Consider the following 20,085-nt stretch of genomic DNA (forward strand, 5'->3'; position numbering starts at 1 on the left):
CAACTCAACAACAAATAAACAATTCAGTTTAAAAATGGGCAGAAGATCTGAATAGACACTTCTCCTAAGAAGACATACACGTGGCCAACAGATACATGAAAAGATAAGCAACTTAAAGCCGGTCAAGTGGAGGGTGAACGCAAGGAGATTTTGTCGGGGCTGTAGGTGTTTCATTTAAAAGCATTGAGGAAACATCAGTGTATCAGTTTGGTTATTTTTACATAGAATGAGTAAATAACAATTGAGTACTTTAAAAATGAAACACAAAAATACACTGAAAAATAGTATAGAAAAAACAAATTGCAGTATAGTTCTAACCCATGAGACCAATCCTGTTGGTAACCAGCTGAAAAAAGAAAAATTCCAAGTTGAGTCAGATTGCACTTGTTGTAACCAATGGGCTTCTTTTCAGATTTTGTGTACCTGAGTTTCAACCTCCTTAAAATATTAACCAAAATGAAGCAAGTTGCATCAAGATAAAGATTACCAAGTTAAATGTAATGGCTAAGTACTAATGTCTGATGCTATAATATAAACGGTGTGTGTGTGTGTGTGGGTGTGTGTGTGTGTGTGTGGCGGGGTGGGACTGGGGTGCGGTGTAGTTTCTTGTCACAGTACTCTTGGAGATTGCTCCAAAAACCCAATTCCACTTCTCCCATTCTACTTTATTTTTTAAGTGGAAGGAAAATTTGAGCAAATTGAAGGAAACAAGAAAATATTTAAAGATGAGAGTCGTTCAGCATATATAGATCAAGAAATGACTAAAAGAATTCAAAATTAGTTAATACAGTATCTGAAAAAGGAAAATATCATATAAGGGAAGAAGTGATTAATTTGAGATTTATCTAGAAATAATAAAAATAAATTAAGGTAAGGAATATGTGGGCATTATTATCAGCACAAACTATCTTGGTAATGAAACTTGAAAAATAAAAGAGAATAATCTCTTATAGAAAGATAATAGAATTTCTCTTTACTTAGAGCATTTTGAAACCCAGCAAGATAAACCGTCAGCACCAGTGCTAATTTGGTACAGAAGGGACAAAGATAACTAAATTAGAGAATCTTAGTTCTAGTTTCATAGTTCAGTAAATCCTTTAACAGAAACGACAATCCATTGTCATGTGCTTTTAAAGAGGTATAAAATATTATAAGTGTTGGCAAGATTTCAATTATATAAGCTATTGTATTTTGGGGTTCAATTAACCTATGATTAGGGGACTCTAGATCTCTTGTGATCAAGTCAAAATTCAGGAGCATCACTGGCTGATTTATTCAAGGGACATATGTTACATTAAATTTTATAATGATTCTTTGCATGAGTTATTGCTTATCTGTTAAGCACAGTTGAGAGATAAGAATGTCTTAGTTCACTATAATCTTACTTTAATTTTAAACATTTATAAAAACTTTATATTACAATAAGGTTGTACAATAAAATTTTAAGTCTCATAATGGAAAGTTAATCGCACATGTCATTTATGCTTTGTCGTAATTTCAAAAGTTAATTTTACCATTTTCAAACATTATGTAGTTGTTTTCAGAATGAAACTTAGGCTAGTTGTATATATAATGGTAAATCAAGATTAATTTTATTTCAGTAAAATGTTCCATGACTTTAGTGTAGAAGGCCTATGAAAAAATATAGATTCTTCTTACTCTGTAGTAAACTGAATGTTTCCCAGTGAGGTTGGATGTATGTACCTTTCTTTTTATAGTGAATTGTCTGACTATTTCTTAAACACAGAGCAGAAGGCAGTTGAAAAAAATCAAGGCATTACCTGGGACTCGGTAAAAGGCAAACAGAAAGGATGACAAGTTTTAGTTGACTTGGATTAGGAAAATCAAGTTTAAAGTCATGCTTTGTTGATTTTGGGTTGGGAAGTTATTTTGCTTTGCTTTCAAAACTCAATCATATTATTTATTATTTCTGAGAATGTTATATTTTATTTTAGGACTTCATGTTTAAAGCAATGATTAGGTATTTTTATGTCTTACAATATGAACAACCCCATTAATTTTAGTAATCATCTGTCACCACACAAACCTATCACAATATTGGCTTTATTTTTTAAATTAAATTTATTGGAGTTACATTGATTAATGAAATTATTTAGGTTTCAAGTGTATACTTTGGTAATACATCATCGGTATATTTCATTGTGTGTTCACCATCCAAAGTCTAGTCTCCTTCTGTCACCATTTAATCCACTTTACCCTCTTTTACTTCCCTACATACCCTTTTCCCCCTTGTAATCACCATCTGTTGTCTGTGTCTATAAGTTTACTTCTGTGTTTTTTTTTAGCTTAATCCCTTTACTTATTTCACCAAGCCCCCCAATCCCCTCCCCTCTGACATGGGTCAGTCTGTTCTCAAAGATATCTACTTTTATCACTGTTATTCAATACAGTACTGGACTTTCTAGTCACAGCAATCAGACAAGAAAAAGAAATAAAAGGCATCCAAATTGGAAAGGAAGACATAAAATTGTCATTAAATGCAGAAAAAATTATGCCATATATAGAAAACCCTAAAGACTCCACCAAAAAACTGCTAGAACTGGTAAATGAATTCAGTAAAGGAGCAGGATGCAAAATAAGTATACAGAAATCGGTGGCAGTTTTATACACCAATAATGAACCATCAGAAAGCAAAACTGAGAGAACAATCCTATTTACAATTGCAAAATAAATAAGTAAATAAAGTACCTAGGAATAAATTTAACAAGGAGGTAAAACACCTATACTCAGAAAATTATATGATATTAAAGAAAGAAAATGAGGATGATACAAATAATAAATAAGTGGAAGCATATATAGTGCTCATGGGTGGTAAGAATTAACATTATTAAAATGTCCATACTACCCAAAGCAATCTATAGATTCAATGCAATTCCTATAAAAATACAATGGTATATTTCACAGAACTAGAACAAATAGTCCAAAAATTGATATGGAACCAAAAAAGACCCCAAATGAAAAAAATTCTTAATTAGGATTTTGTTACTGAGGAAGATGAAATAGATTCATTCATTGGAATAAAGAAGAAAATTAATTTTAACGATGCATAAATAATGGATGTTTTCTGGTTAACAGTAGGCTATCAGTACACATCTGGAACTGAGGAGTACCGATAGTTTACCTATATTAGTAGGACAGTATTCTTAAAGCAAGACCTTTTAACAGCCATTTGGTCCCTTTCAAAGGAAGCACTCTCTATTGATACACAATTTAAGATTATGCTGTCTGTACATGTGTTCACTCACAGGTAGCTATATTTTTATTTCTGTGGTTCCAAAATTTGCAAATTGAATTGAAGTGATGTTAGTATAGTCTGTTTCCTGTGGGCACATAGATCCGGTCCCAGATTGACTCAGAATCTGCGATCCAGATTCTTCCCTATCCTATCTTTACTTAAATTACAAAAGTAATAGCTTCCCCCAGTGTAATAATTCTGATTAACAGCCTAAGTTCTGAGACAAGCCCAATTTTAAATGTCACTCATGACCTTCTATATCCTAATCATTACACAGCTCAGTGGAGAAGAAATGTAGTTGAAATGTACTCAGACATGTGTTAAGCACAGAACGTGCAAGAGGCGAAGGTGTATCCTTCACAGCAGTTCAAAAAAGAAAACATCTAAGAGCTCTGAGCCTGCATATTATGAGGGAGGCTTGACAGATGTGGAAAGAACTTTAGATAAATACAATCCAAGCATAGTGAAGGATGGCATTAGTTCTTACCATTAAAATACAACCACCCTAAGTACCGAAGTTAGTACAGAAGGTTTTTAAAAGGTCTCTAAAATGTAGAACTATTATAAAAGAAATAATAAGAAATCAGGACCCTCCTTAATAATTGTCTTGTTTTTTAGAAAGTGTAGTCTGCAGAAATGTATTATTATTCAGGAGGAAATTAGCTCCCGGTTTTAAAGTATCAATTTTACATAACTGCAATCATGTTAGAGATTGTAACTACTAATATAACATGACTACTAACATTCACCTGCTAACTTTCAAGATACATGCACCATTTCCCTACTACCAGCTTTTGATCTGGTTGGGGAGGGCAGTGTTCTGGGTGGCTGAGTGACAAATGAGCTAAATTTCAGTGTATCGTGATAACTAAAACAGAAGTTTATTTTTTGATGTAGTATTCAACAGACTCTTTCAATAAATGCATTTATGAAGTCATACATTTATTTGTCTTTACATTGTTCTAAAAAGTATTTAAGGCAATTTGCAAAACTGTGCCCTGTAAATGAGAAAAAATAGTACATGAAGAAATCTAGGGGAGACAGGAGTGTGGTTACAGCACTTCAAATCAAGCAAGGAGTAGAGTGAGCAGACCAAACACATGTTTTAAAACTGCTTACTTTTGCTGCAGGTGAGCCTTAAATTTGACTCTTGGCTCGCTAGACAACAATATGAATAAGAAATAGAATTTACCCATGAGATAAAAACAAACCATGGTATTCTTGTATGATCCTTTGTATTTGTTTCACTCATATGTGGGATATAAAACGGAAAGCAGGAAATTAGCAAACAAGAAAAACAAACAAAAACTCATAGACACAGACAACACTGTGGTGGTTACCAGAGGGAAGGGACTTGGGGAGTCTTAAAGGGTAAAGGGGGTCAAATATATGGTGGTGAAAGAAGATTTGACTTTGAGTGGTGGCCACACAATGCAATATACAGATGATGTATCACAGAATCGTATAATTGTACACTTGAAACCTATGTAATCTTATTAACAAATGTCACCAATAAATTTAATTAAAAAAAACACAGTTATCTAGAAATGCTGAAGCATAAGAGATATTTCTCTTATGGGCCTAATAAAATGGAAACTATAATTTAATACATTTTCAGTGACATTCTTATAGGAAATACAATACATATATTCAAATATGCAAAATAAAATCACTCCTAACCCTACATATAGCAGATATGGTAAAAGGAGAAAAAAAGTATAGCCCCCCATACTTTAGGAAAAATTTTAATCTTTCCCCTCCATATAACATAATAAAGATTTATGTTGTATTTCCTACTATAAACCTGAAAGCAAATGTGATGAAGATAGGTTTGTAACCTATTTCTTATGGTGCATGCACATTCAAGATTTTGCTTGTAATCAGATTTGTTTATACCAGTTTACCTGAAGATCCTCATGACTAAAATATATTTTATAAATACACACAGAGTAGAATAAACCTCAGCTTGCTAAAACCTCCAGTTTATTTGCTCTTAAACCTGGTTCATCATCAGAATATCCTAGGCTATTATAAAATAAGAAAGTTCCAGGCTCTACAGCAAATCTATTGAATGTGAATCTACTTGGGGGAGGTGGGTGTGGGTGTTACAGGCCAGAGGAAGTGAGAAGAAAAAACTGGAAAACTAAGGTTTAATAAAATTCACTATGGGATTTTGATGATGATCTAAATATATAGGCTAGAATCTAGTACCAAACTCATTTTATAGATACAGAAAATGATTCATTCATCCATGTGCATATTATTGAGCATTCCTATGTATATATAAATTGTCTGAGAATATATAAAATAAAGATAAATGTAGCCCCTATTGGCCAAGACTTTATAACTTAAAGAAATGAGATATGTAAATATTTGCATGACAATCCAAGTCAACATATAATAAATTGTCGAAGTCAGTGGTGTAGTTAACAAAAACTACAATATCTTGTGAAAATCCCTGAATTTGAAATTATTATCATAGTTCACGTAATTTTTCTGGGAATCAGTATATCCTCACTGACAAAACAAAGGAACTGTCTGACTGTAGGTTAAAATTAATATCCAAAGTAAAACCTGATATGTGCACTGAGAACTCATTTTGTCATATCTTTTACCACTGGAATAGTTTCTCAACAGCTGCTACTGGAGACTGTCATATTTCTCAATTAGATATAATAATTTGAAAATATTTTTTAAAATCAGATTTTAGCTAAGCAACACCCCCTGTCCCCTTAACTTACAACTTTGAACCAAATTTAGCATTTCAAAGTTTACTTTTTATGAATTACAGTTAGATTTATGTTTACTAGACTATTGAAGTTCTAAAATTATTATGAGAATACAAGAGAGTTAAGATATATTTATGAATTTATGTATGCATGTAATTTACAAAATGACATTTACGTATCACAGGTAATTATTGTTAAATCTTAAAAAATAGCACTTATTTTAATTTTAACTAAAAGCTAATTACAGACATTGATATTTTTCTGATTTGCCTGATGAATAAATAAATTGTATAGTTAGTAAAGGATGTACCAAGGATCTTTCCAACCACCAATGTGACAACAATCAATCTATTGTATAATTTGATCTTCATAATAATCATGAATTAGTTAAAAGGGCCAGAGTAAATGCAGCAGTTAGTCTTTTGTTTTCAATTATACTTTGCTTTTGAAGAAGAAAATAAAATCCATTTATAGCCTTCTAATAAATTAGATAAGTGCAAATTATCCATTTTATGTTTCTGAAATGGGAAAGAAAGAATATTTGAGTATCAATATAGGTCATATAAAACTGCATGATTTTAAACCACATACAATTCTACTGATAATTTAAGTACTTAACTGAGGACAAAATAGCACATAGAGAAGCATTTTATATTCAATATTTTGCCTGTCATTTTATATTGTCATTTAATTACAGAGTTCTGAAATTTAGAATCTCATTACTTATCTGAAAACAAAAATAAGATGGATGCAGGCTTTCTGTCATGGTATCATGGGGGAGATAAGTTGACTCACATCATGAAGAGAGTATGAGTTCATCACTGAGTGTGTACGTAAGAGTCCATACAGACTCCATAATGCGGTTTTGGGGGTCTGTGCTATAGGACTGCCTGACAGTAATTTCCCATCAGTGGATAAAGATACCATGAAGTCCCTTTCCATGTTAAAATTTGCTTATTAGTGAGTTTTATTTAAAAAAAATGAGATTTATACTGGTCACTTCCAGACAATTGTCTAAATATTTCTGCTGTGAGAATAAATGAAAATGTCTATAATGTCCCCCCTCCTTTCTTATTTAAATGACTAGGGTTGCATTTATCAAAGATAAAACAACTGATTGAACTTGTTCAAAATGCTTATTTCACTGAAACATTCAACCTGGTTCTGTGGTGCTGTGGAGACAAAAAATATGATTGAAATGCTTCCCTTGTCCAGTTTCATAAAAGGATATGATTTAGTGCAAATGCTTCTTGAATACATGTTTTCCTTTTACTTAAAAATAATAGTTATTCTATCACCTTCCTCATTTTTCTTCTGAGGTAATAAATATCAGCATGGTATATTTATTTCCATACCTTATTCTATCCTGATACAAACATAGATAAATAAGTATAGAGGTATCTTTTAGCTTATTTTGCAAAAACAGTGGTATAGCATATGTTTGATTTTTGTGTTTAAGATATCAGAGATATTCTTCCAGGTCAATAGAAATAATTGAAACATTATTTTAAACAGTTGTGTAATATTTCATAATTTAAACACACATGATTTATGTGCCATAATTAATGCAACCGTTCTCTTATTGATACATATTTATGTTGTTTCTAGTTGTATTTGGCTTTGCCAATACAAATAATGTTTTAATAGATACCTTTCCAACTGGTACATTTTCTCCTTGAGGGTAGATTTCCAAGAATTGAGTTGCGGGGGCAAAGGATGTGTGTACTTTTAAAAGATATTGCTGGAGCACTTTTCATCCCCACCAGTCATTTGTGAGATTGACTGCTATGTGCATTCTTGTTATTCTCAATACTGTCATTTCTTATCTTTCTTCCCTCCCCCTTTAAAAAGTTAAATTGGTGAAAAACTTTCATATTCAATTATTGTTTGAATTTGCTATCCCTTGTTTGCATGGTATCTTGAATATATCTTCTTGCCTTCTTTGACCTGTTTGATTTCCCTGTCTTTGACTTGCCAATTCTTTTTTAAAATTTTTTATTTATTGATTGATTTTAGAGAGAGAGGAAGTGGGGGAGAGAGAGAGATACATTTATGCATTCATTGGTCAGTTTTTGTATGCGCTCTGACCGGGGATCGAACCCGCAACCTTGGTGTATCTGCATGATGCTCTCACCAATCGAGCTACCCAGCCAAGGCCAACTTGCCTATTATTATGCCTCAGTTTATACTTTTGTCATTAACTTCTAGGTGTTCTTCTGTATTATAGACATCAACCATTTATTTGTCACATGTTAGGTAAATATTTTTTTCTATAACCTTTTTCATAATAAGGCACTGGGTACCTCTTCACGTCCCCTCTACTTCCCCTCACCTCTCTCCCTCTGGCTCACGCTTCCAGCTGTTCTGATTTCTGGTGTATTCCTTAAACAAGTGGGCCTTTGCTCCCACGAACCCTCTACCTGGAAAGCTCTTCCCCAGAGGGTCACACGGCTCCCTCGTTTTAGCCAGGACTGGAGATAACACGACTGTAATTCTGTCTCCACATTTAGATATATTTTTATTTATAGACATAGTATTTCTCATTACTGTGTATCTACCCTTTTGTTCACAACCTCCTGTTATACAACAGTCTCCACAAAAACAGGGATATCTTGGTTTTGTCCTCTCTGGTGCCCCTGGCATCTAAAAGCCTGCCTTGCAGCCCTGGCTGGTGTGGCTCGGTTGGCTGGGCATTGTCCTGTGCACCAAAAGTTTGCTGGTTTGATTCCCTTTTGGGGAACATGCCTGGGCTACGGCTCGATCCCCAGTGTGGGGCTTGCAGGGGGCAGCCAATCGATGTTCCACTTGCACATTGATGTTTCTCTTTCCCCCTCTCCCTTTCTCTCTCCCTGAAAATTGATAAAATAAACTTAAAAACTCTGCCTTGCACATAGTAAATACTACAGATTTGATGAATAAAGTCTTTTTTTTAATTTTTTTAACCTTAATTGATGTACCTATAACTCAAAAAAACCTAGAAGTCACTGAAACCTTTGAAGTAACACATCCTTTTGCAAATCTTGTGTATAATGATGCAGGCGCTATTTAGTATTTGTTCTTAATTATCTGCCAGTGAATCAGTCTTTATTTACTCTTCCAAAGTCTCACACCAGTTAAGTTTTTAAGAATTCTTAGGTTTTTATGTATTGTAGTACAAAGGCTAAGCATTTGTGTTGCCTTCACTGCTCTCCACTGAGGCCATCCTCACATATGAATGTGCCACTCTAGGGCCTGGGCTACGGTGAGGACACTGATGCTTCCTACCTGCTGCGGGATGACTTATGTCCCTCTTAAGTTCATACGTTGAAGTCCTAACCCCACCACTTATTTGAAGATATAGTCTTTAAAGAGGTGATTACGTTATAATGAAGTCATTAAGTTGGGCCCTAATCCAACCTGATAAGTATCATTGTAAAGAGGAAATTTGGACACACAAAGGGACACCGGGGATGAGCGCTCACAGAGGAAAGGCCCTGTAAGGACACAGTGAGATGACCATCTGCAAGCCAAGGATAGAGGACTCAGGAAAAAAACAAACCTACCAAAACCTTTATCTTGGACTTCTAGCCTCCAAAACTATGAGAACATACATTTTTGTTACTTGAGCCACCCAATCGGTGCCATTTTGTTACAGCAGCGGAATAGACTAATGCACTACCACATCCCTGCTCTTTCACTGGACACAGACCATGTGCCTGGAGGTGTAGATGAGCTTCATCCTCAGTGACTCTGACGTTTTCATGGTATCTCTGTCTCAAGAGGGTTAGTAATTTTTAAGTGTGCAGTGTTGTGGGGGCAGCTATAGCAACTGAGGTTAACAGGTCGTGAATAAAAGGAAAAGGGTATGGTTGGTTTATGTACTAGTGATGCAGCCAGGAATCTTTTGCAGTGTCCCTTTCTAATTATAGTTTAGTTTTATGAGGGGTTAAATGTCTTGGTTAATGCATAATAAATTGAAGATAGGATATAATTACTAATGAAAGAATTGTTTCTGAAGGAAAAGTACCTTCCTAAATGATCATTCTAAAAAAAACCCACAAAACATATTTGAGTTTAGGATTGCCTGTTTGCCTCTATTTTATTATAATTGGAGATGGCATATATGAAGGATGCTAAAAACTTAAAAGAAAAAACCCACCAAGGATAACAGAAAAGAGAGAAGAGTCATTGCTGGCTGCCATTCCCAGAGAAGCTGAGGAAAGCAATCTGGCTGCAGCATCCGGCCCCTGCAGGAGCAGCTGTGCCATTGCATGTGCAGAGCAGAAAGCATGGGATTCAGCAGCAAAGAGCAATCAGGTGTCAGTTTCAAGGTTTCTGATCCAGCAGGTAAGGCAAAACATGGAAGAAGAGAAACCCCTGGAAATAAAAAAGACTAAAGTCAGAGTATATGATAAGGTTTGATTCTAAGTGACGGTCACAATTGTCCAGGATCCCTCTCGGGTGCAGTAAAATGGGAGGCATGAGATGGAAAATGAAGGCAGGATGTTAAGGAACCTGCTTTAAAGAATGGACTTCTTCCTGGAAAGTAGTGTGTTTTCTAGGCCAAAAACTTAAAGTAGAAACCCTGTTCTGTAGACCAGGTCATCACGGTAGGCAGCAGGTAGGAAATACTGTGACTGTGGCAATATGTGACAATTTAGAATTCATTACTGCAGCCCGGACAGCAAGCTGAAGCACCTGGTAAACCAAGTGCAGGCGTGCATTGAGGAGAAATGTGGAGATCATCTGTGATTTCAGTCCCGCAGATCTGGTGACCTCAGGCAGACATACAGTGTTTAACTCTGCTCTGTTCTTTTATTTAAAATCAAAGGAATTTCTCACATCATATGATTTCTTTACAAAGCCGAAATGGATGTGGGAGGGGAGTAATATCACACCCCACTGTTGTTAGCTAGCATTTCCTAATCCATTCATCTTCCTGTTCAACACGGACACATCCTTGATATCAGCTGCTGGGTGATTTTCTTAATTCCCTTTTCAGAATCACCTCTAACACGAATCTAAAATAATACCTACTTCCATTTATATAGAGCCGGTATTGTTGCTGTGGGTTTTTTTTTCCATCTCTGATGCCATATAAAAAAATACATGCTTCTTTATTCTTATGTCTTAGGTTTTACAAAATTACAGGTCAGAGCTAGATGTCTGCCACGGGAACAGAAATAAAGAAACAGCTGCTCTGCAGTTTGTTACACAAGTGCAGAGATGCTCAAAAGAATGAGACAGTGAGTGGCAGCTCATGCGTTCTGGGGATTTAGTGCAGAGGAACTAGGTCCCTCAAGGTCTTGTTGGAAATGTTCCTGTATTCCCAGGTGTGCCCTAATCCTAAAAGCAGTGCCAAAATTGACAGATTTTTTTAAAAAGAATTTTTAGAACTTATAATTTGAATATGGCAAGTCAGAGCCAACTTTCAAAACTGCCCTATTAAAAACAATCATTGGAACAGCCACAAGTGTATACTCAGTCTGTAGAATTAAATGCTTTAACTACCTTAATTAAATTAGATATAGAAATAAAGGCATTTTTTCAGAAGAGTTTCCAAAAAATCAGATGCATTTCTGAGAAAAGCAGTCTCATCTTAGCGAAATAACATGGCTAGTGCTTGTACTAGAAAACAGTGTTGTAGTTTAAACCGAGAGGGGTTTTTATTCAATGCCTTCAATGCATGAAGAGGACAGGACCATCACTTTGTTGAAGAGTGGACACCATGCTCACTCAGAATCATAATTTAATCATTCAAGGCGAACAGCTTGAATTCATGGTCCTACGTATTTCTCATTCCATAGGCAGCCTGAAAATTGACCTCCTCTTATCCCAGTCCTTGAGATGAGCCCTGCCATGGGACAGGAGCTCACTGAATCTGCAGAATTTCTGTGTCTCCTCCCCTGTTCCCTCTCCCCTCTCTCTGATTCTTTCTATGATCTATATATCACAGTTTCCAGTCATTGGTTTCTAGCTTTTTCCTAAGCGATCACCACTTCTCTTTCAAGCACACATATTGCCTAGTATTTTTGGCCCCTTTGACAGTTTCACAATCATATCCTCATTACCGCCTCATTTAGAGTAATAGAAACTACCTTTTCTGAACCTTGTCCTTCAATTAACATGCATTTAAATTTTTGCTATACATACTTAATTCTTCTCATAACTGAATTATTTTGTGGGACAGCCTTCCACGAGCCTGTATTTTCTCTCCCCAGACCTCAGTTAACAATAATACAGATATTGGCTGTATCCCCAGAATCTCCTACCCAAACTCGACCCAGCTGTATCTCTCTAAGCTGCTAGGTCTACTCTGGCTGCAATAGACGCCTAGTCATTAGGATTCCTTGGGAATTTAGCTGTGAGTCCTATTCAACTCTTCATTTTTGTATAATGGTCTTAACTTTTTTCTGTTTTTTGAATTTTTAAATTGCTTTTATTACTTAAAAAAACTTCATTTTTTAAATTTAGCTTTCTGACTCTGTGCTTGTGCGTTCAATACTTTCACAATGATTTTCTGCTCCTCAATAAGGAAGGCAGGCTTGATCCTGCCAAAGACACATTTAGCACACGTGGATCCACCAGAGGCCCTGCTGACATGTTTTATCGTTTTGGACAACCTCATGAGAACTTTAGGCCTCACAGCAGGAACTCCGCGAAGTCGGCCTGGGCACAGGCCACATGCAGATTTTGGTGCTTTCCCAACCTTCTTGCTATAAAGGTAACCAATTCTATTACCAGGGCTTCGGGGCAGCCTAGTTTTGTTAGATGCTGTATTGTGGGTCAGCCTCTGATGGTACGTCAAACGCTGGCCCATTGTGAATGCCTGAAGTCACTGTCCCCCTGGTCTTAACTCTCCATACCTTACTTTAGACTTACACAGTCAATTTCTGTCTAAAAACCACTGACCGCTGACTTCACTCCTCTGCTCAGAGCATTTCTTGGGCATCTTGCTCTGACCTCCATTCTGAGCCAACCTGTTCCACCTGAGCTCTAACTACGAAAGCATATTCTGAATAAAGGATATTTGGAAAAATAATCTTTGATTTAGAAAGTAGCATTATACAGTGTAAGTATTTTTAGCTACCAGCTGTGCAAGCAATAAGTAGGAGACTTTGAAGTACTAAAAATATTTGGGATGTGTCAAAAGGGAGCTGGCAAATACCCTGGGGTGCAAAAAGCCCTAGATACGATACATCTGGCACACATTTTTAGGATGTCCTATTTTTGGTCTGTCTTTTGATTTCTGAAGAGATCCAGGGGTGTTTCCCTAAAAAAGAAGCAAAAGTGTCAGAAATGCCTTAATTGAACAGGTAATCTCTGAAGTTTTCCCTCTCCTCTTCCTCTGCCCTTCAAATTAAATCTGTCATGATGCTTGACTTTAGTCTTGCATCATAGATGATAAACCTTTGGAAGGAAAATGATGTATAATATGGTACATATACTTTGTTCAGTATATTCAATTGAATTATTGTCATGAGTAGCTTATTGAATAAAGAATAAAAGTCAAGAAAAGATAAAATTTTGTGAGATGTTTATCTGTTGATTTCTAGTCTTAATATTACCAATTCTCAGAGTGTTTCCTGACATCTGTTCTCAATTTGAATACATGTGGAGCTCCTACGCAATGTTTCTTTATCATATGCAAAGCTCACGCTAAACATTTTCTGTGGCCATCTCTAGAAATTCAATGCCTCCCCCTACCCCACCCCCTAATAGGTGTGGGAATGGGAGAGGGACCGGGGAAAGCATGAGTGTGCTCCTCCTGTACAGGGGTGGGGCAACCACTCAAGAAATTTTAGTGAATCATACTTTTTGCTACATCCTTAGGGTCCTGAAAAAAAAAAAAAAGATTAATTTGTGGGTTCGAAGTGTCTCAAATGTACTTACTATAAGGTTTTTTAATCAATAGGTATTTTTAGCTAAAAGGTGAGCACTGATCATCAACTGATCTTTATACAGATATCATCTCTGATTTCTAAAAGACCTGTAGATTATTAAACCCCTGCTTTCTTGTCAGCTCCGTGTCACATCTTCTACAGTTTGTATAAGGATACTTGAACTTATCGTTGCCTTCTTGTGATAGTACTGAGTTGCTATAGACACTTTCTGATTCCATCTGTTAAGACAATGCATTATTTGACAAAAAGGTTCTCTTTTTTGGAAATAATCTATTTGTGGGATTCTATTGCAATTCTACCATAACTATCATGGTGATTTTAAAATATTTTCAAAATATTATAGTTTTGTGATTTTTTTTTCTAAGTGATTTAAGCTTACAAAAAAATTTAACTTATTCACAAATATAAATCCATAATTAGTATATTTAATATATTTATGACTTTAAAACCATTTTAAGCCTTTAATGATCCAAGATACTTTTTTCTCCAATTTTCAATAAATGCATTTAATTTAGATTCTCTTTAAAGAAAGATGGTTCCAGAAAATGAAGGTTTGGGTTATATTCAGTGTAGTTGTGGAGTACCCATGTAAAAAAAATTACAATACCTTATATTTCTCATATTTATTAACATTTACAGAACTTATTGAAAGGTTCATAAAACCAAAGGTTTAGGTTTCAGAATTCAGTAGGAGATAGATGAATTGTAGTTGTAAGAACATGTTACATTACTTACACATTTTTCTGAGTTTTTCTTTTAATTTATCTTTTAATTACAATTGACACACAATACTATATTAGTTTCAGGTGTACAACATAGTGTTTAGACTTTTATATACCTTATGAAGTAAACACCCTGATAAATCATGTACCCATTTGACACTGTACATAGTTATTATAATATTATTGACTATTCCCATATATTTTTATAACTGGGGATTTGTTTTTATTAATTCCTTCACCTTTTTCACTCATCCTCCTAAACCCATTCCCATATGGCAAGCATCAATTTGTTCTTTGTACCTATGAGTAGTTTCTGTTTTGTTTTTGTTGTTGTTTATTTTGTTTTTTAGGTTCCACATATAAGTGAAATCGTATGGTATTCCACTTCTAGGTATTTATTAGAAGAAATCCAAAACACCAATTTGAAAACATATATGTATGTACCCCTATGTTTGTTACAGCATTATTTACAATAACCAAGATATGGAAACAACCTAAGTGCCCATGGATAGACCAATGGATATAGAAGATATGATACATTCATACAATAGAATATGCCTCAGCGGTAAAAAGAATAAAACCTCACTATTTGTGACAACATGGATGGACTTAGAAGATATGCTAAGTGAAATAAGTCAGACAGAAAAAGAAAAATACCATATGATTTCATATTGTTCTTAGTTTTTATTTTGATATTTTGTCACAAATATCTCAAATTTTAAGTCACACATGAAAATGCAGTCAGAGGAGAAATTTACTTCATTGTATGCTGGGATACAGTTGTGATAATTAAGAATTCAGCAATATTGACATTTGGTAAGTGATCTGTAACATCCTTGAGAAGAAACAGAAAGCGTTTCTGTGTCAGATTTCATCACAAATAGTCAACTAACCCTTTGACAGTTTAAAGGCAACCTGCTCGAACATCTCTAAGACAGAGATAGTTGGCAAAGAAAAGAAATCTTTAAAAATCAGCCATATTTTCTGGTTGAATAAGTGTCCGAATATAAATCTAGACTTTATGTTCCAAAATTAGTCCCAGATTGTATTTGAAAAGTGCTTCAATTCATTTCTCTTGAATTATTTTTATGATTCATGCATTGTACTTTAATTACCATTAAAGAGAATTATTGAATGTGTGTGTGTGCATGAGTGAGTTTAGACACCAGGTTTTGTGGTAGTTGATAAAGGAGAGAGGGAGAGTTAATGACTAGCACGCTGACCTTTAATGGATTGCTCAAGAGAGCATTCACTAGGAAAAAGAAAACTTGATGCTTGGGTATTAATGATTCATCAAATATATTAAGGATTATAGAATCTTCTGTAAGAGTCTACAGAACACCCAGAATGATAGAGGTGTTTCTTTATTTTATAACTATACCTATGAGATTATACTGCAAGCCCTGAAATAATACAGAGAGCTATCAAAGCTCTTTCCCTGTAAGAAAGTCTTTCTGTCATCAGTCCAGCCATCCCTTTCCTTCTCTTTTTGGTCAATAGCGTAGGAACTGAACCATAACATTTATAATTCAGTAGTTTCTACATACCTGTCTATCTTGCCACAGGCTGAGGGGAATTTGACGATTTTTGTCTCAATGAGTCAGTTTTATTGATGCTCTTGTAGGAGTTGCATGTACAGCATAAACTTTCCTGGAAAAGATGCTTCTTTGCCATAAGACTCAAAATTATTCATTAAATAATTCTAATTTTAGCCTAGAAGATTTAAATTTAGGAATGAAGACCATGAAATCTAATCTATGGTTAATTCATGCATGATAACTCAGAGAAGTAAATAATTGGTATTTGTATTTGAGACAAGTTCAATGTTTCAGCACAAAGATTTTATGTGTTTATAAAAGTGAAACTACCATTACTGTTTCTTGAGTTCAGTAGAGTCTGCAGTTTAGCTGATGTGCAAAGACCACTTTTATTAATTGATGATGATGTAGGTAGAGCATAAGGAAAGACTATCCCACCATCATTAAAAATTTATGAATCTTTAATACTATGTTAATTGTCAGTGGATATTTTTATAATGAAAAAAAGATAAGGGAAAAAGACAGGCCTCTCTCATATAATTTGGCATAAACACCTTAACATATCTGACTGTAATTATAATTTTATATGTATTTATTATATGATTGCCTATTTTCTACATCTGATTATAAAACCACATAATTAAGAGTTGAGTTGAGGAGTTCTGCTCATGATAATCCCTAAATCTGTCACCTTGCCTGGGATCTAGTAAATGCTCAGAAAATATTTGTTGAGTGAATTAGCGAATCAATAAAAAGAACAGTAACCCAATATTTAAACAACATCAAAACACTTGACCATACATGTTCAACTGAAACATGTTAAGAAAAATTAGACTGTGGTGTACTTTATTTTATTTTCAGAACTATTGATGCTTCCCAGAAGGAAAAGGGAAAAATAAATATCCATACATTCACTAACTCTCTGTTTTCATAGTAGATGCCGTATGTTTTTATGAAAATTATTCTAAAATGTGTTCTTTTCATTCTATTTGGAAGTTCATTCAAGTAATAATGATTTTGAGACTTGTATCTTCCTGAGAATGTGCTGTACTCACCTCCCTCCCTCCCTCCCTCCCTGCCCCCCCTCCTCTCCCTCCTTCCCTTCTCTCCCTCTCTCTTCCTTTCTCCCTTCCTTCCTTCCTTCCTTCCTTCCTTCCTTCCTTCCTTCCTTCCTTCCTTCCTTCCTTCCTTCCTTCCTTCCTTCCTTCCTTCCTTCCTTCCTCCCTCCCTCCCTCCCTCCCTCCCTCCCTCCCTCCCTCCCTCCCTCCCTCCCTCCCTCTCCCCCTTTCCCTCTCCCTCTCTTTCTTTCTTTGTTTTTGCTTGTTTCATAATATCTACCTGTGGTCTTAGAATACACTATTGTTGAAACAAACTTGGCACTCAACCATTTCATCTTAAGGATAAAAAATATGTGTGTGAAAAAATACATTTTCCTCTTAGTGTCTTTTCAAGTTTTAAGAAATTGCTAGCCATATTTGAAGCTTTATAAGGGGCAAATTAGATTATGTATATGAAATCATGCTCTGAGCTGTAAGCCGAGAGACAAATGTTAGTAATGTGGCTTATGCATTCAGGGTGTACTCCATAAACACTTTTTGAATTGGCAGTGCTTCTAGGGATGCAGAAAATTTCCATAGAACCTTTAAAGCTTCAAGAAGAAAGGAAAGTGAACTATGTTTTGGCTGCTATGATTTTATTTTGGTTACTGTTACATAAAGTATCTTTAAAAAAGTTACAATGCCATGAGGAGAGTGTAACTCTTTCGAGATTGGAGAACTCGAATGTGTCTGAAAGACTTCAGTGGGTCTGAGGTGCCTGGCACCTCAGGAAGGATGCTGCTGCTTTCCTGTGTTAGTACTCAGCCTTTACTATGCCAGCTGTAATCCTTTCTCTGTCTTCTCTTGAACATTTTTAAATAGCAAATTAAAAAACAAACAAAAAACCTTACAGATATCCACTTGTGGAAATGTTTCAACATTTAGTATCAAACTAGAATCTTTGGTCAATAATCATGCTAATTTTGATTTGAATGAGAAAATGAATTAGAATCCTAGCCATTACGTTACTACTTCAAAGGGCAATATATTTTGTGTACACACACACACACACACACACAATTTGTATCTATGTATTGACGTGTATATTCTGCAGCATCAATTATTTTGTCATTGATTCTGTCATGACAGCAATAATACCTCTTACCAATTTTCTCTTTTAAAATATTTGAAAATTTTAAGATGCACTTCATGTGACTCAACTTATTTTACATTCAAAAATTTCAGTACACCTTTTTATTACAAAAGGTATCTGAGAAAATACAGAACTATATATACATGGACACAGGAGATTGGCATTTGGAGATGAGCTAAACGACTATCAGGCATTGAACTCAAAACGTTTTTAAAAAATACCAATTGATGTGAGTGTAGTCAAGTCCTTCAGTCTTTAACATATTTCTGAACAACATTTTTAAAAGGACAAGTTTTTTGTTTTTGTTTTTTTTTAAACTCTAACTTGAAAACATATAAACACTAAAAAAATGGATCCTTTTTCCAAGGGTAAACTTCTCTTTATTTATATCTGTTCCCAGCTGGCAGTGGGTGGTATCTCATTCCTGGAAATGCATATCTTGAAAAGCAAATGCTTAGGGAATATCTATTTGGCTACAAGCAATGGCATTTCCAACTCTGAAATGTCATTTGGAGGAGTCCCTGAGTTCAGGGGAGAGAAATGTGGCTATGCTTTGGCAGACTCTGTACAGCTCAGCTCTCAAATTAATGGGTCTTGTGAATTCCTGATGGTTTTGTTGACCATGCTCTACTTAACAGCATGACTTGACTGGGCTTATCCCATATTCACACTGATAGAATTATGGTCATTATTATCATTAATATGCATGCATTCTCCTTGTTGTTCTGGGATCAGTTTGGAGTTTTCAGAGGCGCAGACTGCTAGTGCAGCCTCAAACTGGTGATTATGTCCAGTTTAATTTTTAAAAGGAAAATATTTTCTTAACCATACATGAGACCAAGTTGGAAAAGTAAAATAAAAAAAAGGACATGTTGAAATTCGTCTTTTGTATGTGCAATTTTGGTTTGTGACCTTCTTTATCTTTGTTCTTACAATTTCTTCATATGTTTTAGTATTTTGATATAGCTGATTATAGTAGCATGTCCACATTTTTATAAATCTAATAATAAACCAGGTTAGAGATGGAGAAAGCCTTCCTTTATTAATGGATTTTTAAACAATTTTTATTCATCGTTATGAAAAATAAAACACTGTCATGCCATAAAATGCTGAAGTGAGAAACCCCAGACAAAAATTACCAGTAACCACTCATATCCACAGGTATATATATATGTATATATATATTTCATCCTCACCTGAGGATATGTTTATTGATTTTGAGGAGAGAGAGAGAGAGAGAGAGAGAGAGAGAGAAACATCGATGCATGAGAGAAATATCCTTTGGTTGCCTCCAGTACCTGCCAAGACTGGGACCCAGGATTGATCCCGCAACCTAGAATCTAACCCGCAACCTTTTGGTGTAGGGGATGACACTCCACCCAGCCGAGCCACCTGGCCAGGCCCACAGATGTTTTTGATCATTTGTATCTGTTTGTCTTTCCCCGCTTGGGGAACACTCTACCAACAAAGTCGATTCTCTCACATATGAGGATTTGAACTCTGTCCCGAGGTTTTTGTTGGACTGATTCCTTACCTAGGGAGTGGATAGTGAAAGAATAACATCATTAATGATACCATTCATGTTGATGTGCAGGTGATACCTCTGAGCGTGGGCAATACGGGGAATCCTCTCAAGCTATGAAATAAGCTGCGTGGGGACATCATCCCTGGAGCTTGGTTCTTGGATGTGTCCTCTTGGTTGGGCCTGCTTCTGATGCCCCTGGAGACATTTGTCCCCTGGTCTAAGCACTTCTCACTGCCACATGT

General features: G+C 35.3%; 1 protein-coding gene and 1 pseudogene across 1 annotated transcript in view; one reads left to right on the forward strand and one right to left on the reverse strand.

The window, feature by feature from the left end:
* The window catches only part of ZNF804B (zinc finger protein 804B), a 416,857-nt gene that overhangs the window by 131,702 nt on the left and 265,070 nt on the right, over positions 1 to 20,085 (forward strand). The gene's annotated exons all lie outside the window — the stretch shown is intronic.
* Positions 12,422 to 12,784, reverse strand: LOC107541625 (large ribosomal subunit protein eL34 pseudogene; annotated as a pseudogene).

Source organism: Miniopterus natalensis, chromosome 10, assembly GCF_054644295.1.
Source record: "Miniopterus natalensis isolate mMinNat1 chromosome 10, mMinNat1.hap1, whole genome shotgun sequence".
Lineage (NCBI taxonomy): Eukaryota > Metazoa > Chordata > Mammalia > Chiroptera > Miniopteridae > Miniopterus > Miniopterus natalensis.